A 3,920-nucleotide genomic window follows, 5' to 3' on the forward strand; every position below is an offset into this window, starting at 1 on the left:
TTGGCTGAACCTTTAGATAGATAGGTAGATAGAGATATATTGATTATAGAAATATAGGTAGATAGAAATATATTTTATATATAGCTATATATAAAAATATCAAATATATTTCTTTATAAATATGGCATATTATGAGCTTTTAAACAAATCAAAGGTTGAACTATATCAAGTACTTTTTTCTACTGTTGGTATATTTACTTTACTCTTTAATCTTTTGATGTAGTATTTTTAAAATTAAATTATAATATTAAAGTACTTTATCACTAGGATAAATAATATTTATTTATGATATCCTCTAATACACTGAGAGTTTTAACTTGAAAATTTGGGGGATATTTGCATCTCTATAAATAATATGTTTTCTAAGTTTTCTGTACTGTTTCTGTAATTTCAATATAATTACATTTGTGTCATGGGGAGGAAAGTACATTATAAATCATTAATATGTCACATTAAGTACATATTCTGGATGTTTTCTTTAAAAATTTACTGAATTACAGAAGTTTACTGCCTCTTGGGAGCATTTTTGATGTCAAAAAATTTTAATTTCTCCCACATATTTCGTCTATTAGCCATATTCTATGGCTCTTGAATTGTAATTTCTAAAATATATTTATATTATTTAGTTTTACAAATCTGTTAAAAATAATCATATATAGCAATGGTCAACTATAGACACTGTCGTAGCAACATCTAGATTATAGACTACATTGCCAACTAAAAATAAAATGACACTCTGGTGGTTACAAATGGTACATCATTGTTTTAACAATATGCATTTCCCTGAACCTGAGAGGGTGAAGATATATGATACAGGCAATTAAATTTCCTTCCCCGTGAATGTTTTCTTTATATCCTTGAACTACTTCTTCTTTGAGGTTTTTTTTTTTTCTCATTGATTTGCAGGTACCTTTTATGTAATCTGTAGATTATCATTTTATCAATCATAATGTTACAATTATATTAGTCTTCTAGTCTGAGTTTGTCTTTTCCTTTGCTTTATAGCTTGCTTGTGGTTTATAGCTTGGTGTTTGGGGGTGATAAGGTCTAGAGTTATTGCATTCTCAGATGGGTAGGCAATTCCAACTATCCAATGAACCCAATTGTTACCTCCTGCAACAAACAGGTACAGAGGTTGTCCCCATACTCTGAAAGATATTGATGTTTGGGCTCCTATGTCTGTGTCTGCTTCTTACTGTTCATAGCTTCAGGTGTAAACCACAACTTAACATCATAGAGTCTCTCGTTTTTCACTCTATCTCTAGAAACTCCCTTTTCTTGTATTTTAACCTATGATTTTTTTAAATATTTAAAACATTCAATATACCATTTTTGATGTTTGTAATGGAATGAAAGGTTTCAAAATATGTTCAGTTCACAGTATAAACTTTTAAAAAGTTGCATTTTTGCATCTGTTTTAATTAATTATTTAATGTTACTTTATATATAAATATTGTGTATATATATAATATCTGTGTTTGTGTGTATTTCCTCCTAGTTTCTTTTCTGGGATGGAGTGGGGGTGAGGATTATTTTAATTCAGCTTTTCAAATTATCTGATGAATGCATTTAAAACTATAAAATTCCCCCTTTATTTTATCTTTGGCTATATCCTTTAGGTTGGAATATATAGTAGTATCTTTTTCCTTTCCTTCCAAAGAGTCTAATTTTAATAATAGTATTTTAAAAATCTTTTTAATGCTAGTGTTACTTATTTTGAAAATACAAGTGATTTTTTTGACTCCTCTATTATATTAAATTCTGGCTTTATTTGTTTTTTTTAAGAGATTATATCATATCAGCTCTGTGTTATGGCAGTTATTGAGTTCACATGTGTGTGCATGCACATGCTCAAATGTGACTGTTTTCTTGTAAATGGCCCTTTGAATTAAAATTCTCTTTAATTCAAATACAAAAATATGCATAGGTGCTGAGCCTCAGGAGACCACAGAGGATGGAGTTCTTCTCAGGATGAGAACTGGCAAGAGTGATTATATCAGCTCAAGCTTTCTTCTCGTTTTTTTTGTTTTGTTTTGTTTTGTGTTTTGTTTTTTGTTTTCTAGCAAGAATACAAAGCATACACGTGGGGGCAAGAACACATGGTAATACAAAAAGAACAATCCCCAGGGTCTTTTTCCCCATTCACAGACGTGAGTTTGAATTTCGGTGATATCGTGGCCCATACTTAAGGTGTGATCCATCACGTTGGAAAAGCCCAGATTATGAACTTGCTGTTTTTCTCCCTCTATAAGCTAAGAAAAATTGTGGTCCTATTTTTTAATCTGAGAATTATTTGTTTTTCTTTTTCAAATGTTATTTATGTTTTCTTTCCCAGTTTAGTTTGAAAGGAACTTTGCATATATATGCTCAAGTGCATTTGAGATACAGTAATATCAATGTCCATTAAACTTCCATAAATCAATTTCCATTTCCCAGTACCATTAAATAGCTGATGAATGACCAACCGTTCTTCTGAGAACAACTAGCAACCTAAATAAAATAGAAAGACAACATAGGACTGCTGAAATAATGAGGATGAAGGAACTGAAATTCTGAAAGACGAGAACCATGAAGATGTCAGTTGATGGTTTTCTAGGGCCATTTACCAATGTTGGGTAGAGAACAAGAGAGCAATATAATAGATTTTCACGGTCAAAGGGCTACTTCTGGAAGAGAGAAAAACATCTAAGCATTTGCCTGTCTTGTGAGGCTTGTGAGAGAATGTTGTAGTCTTGAGTGGTCAAGTTGTTCTTATTTCTGGATACACTTAAAATGGATATACATAAAATATAAAGAATTTCAAATGAGAATATGTAAAGTGAATGTCCTATAAAGCAAATATAAAATACAAAGCTATAGAGAGATAGGTATTGATACAGATATGAAGGTAGATTGATTACATTTATCTCTCTTGCTTCCTTGTTCTTTTTAATGAATAGGATATAGGAGTTGCAGTGAAGATGAACAGAGGATCTTTGCCTTACTTCAATTATCAACATCAACCTACTGAGAAGTAAAGCAAATAATTCTAAAAAGCCTCTGCACGTGCAGGTGTTAATTAGGGCCTTAAAGTGATTACTAACATTTTAGGATCACAGTTTAGCCTATTAAAATAACAACAATCTCTTTGTTAGTATAGATTAAGCTGTATAAAAACAGTTTCTGTATTTCACATGTAAGATGTTTCTTGAGTTTGTTTAGTTCACTAATTATGTTTCAGAGTGGGAGATCTAACTAGTATAGTACTTTCTGCATACTATATAACTGTCTGAATCAAACACATTTCAATATTCTGTCAAAATAGCAACTGATTTTAACTTAAATTATTTTTCAGATAAAGTACAATATTAAATCCGTCAAAGAAATAGTTGTGGCCCCCAGCTGTGTTATATTAGTAACAATAATCTCTAGAGGTAATTATCGTTTTCTACTTTTTTTAATCATTTGATATGCTTTGAATTTTTTGAATCTTTTTTTTAAATCATATCAAATGATTCAAAAAAGTAGAACATCATTTTAAAGACGTTAATTAACATCAGCCATTAGTGATGAATGCAGCTTTGCTCTGCCCCCTCCAAAAATATTTAGCAGTGCCTAACACACACGTAGATCTAGTGGTGCCATAAAAGGAATTTTGAATAATGAGTGTGAAACACAGCATGCAAACAGTACAATTTAACTTTGCCGTTTTCCCTTGATTATCTTTTCTATTCAGATACAGTATGTAAATTAAGTCTTTAGTAACCTGCTGGACAGTTGTAATCCTTGGAAATGCCAGACTTCCTCACAAAATCCTGCCCTTAAAAATAAACAGCATCATCTGTGTTTTATGTCATATGTGGTTTTGGCCTCAGTCTCTACGTTTAACTCATCAGGAACAATTTCATCAGTTACATGACTTCTGAAAAATAAGTGATTAA

This window comes from Mandrillus leucophaeus, unplaced genomic scaffold (assembly GCF_000951045.1).
Source record: "Mandrillus leucophaeus isolate KB7577 unplaced genomic scaffold, Mleu.le_1.0 Scaffold356, whole genome shotgun sequence".
Lineage (NCBI taxonomy): Eukaryota > Metazoa > Chordata > Mammalia > Primates > Cercopithecidae > Mandrillus > Mandrillus leucophaeus.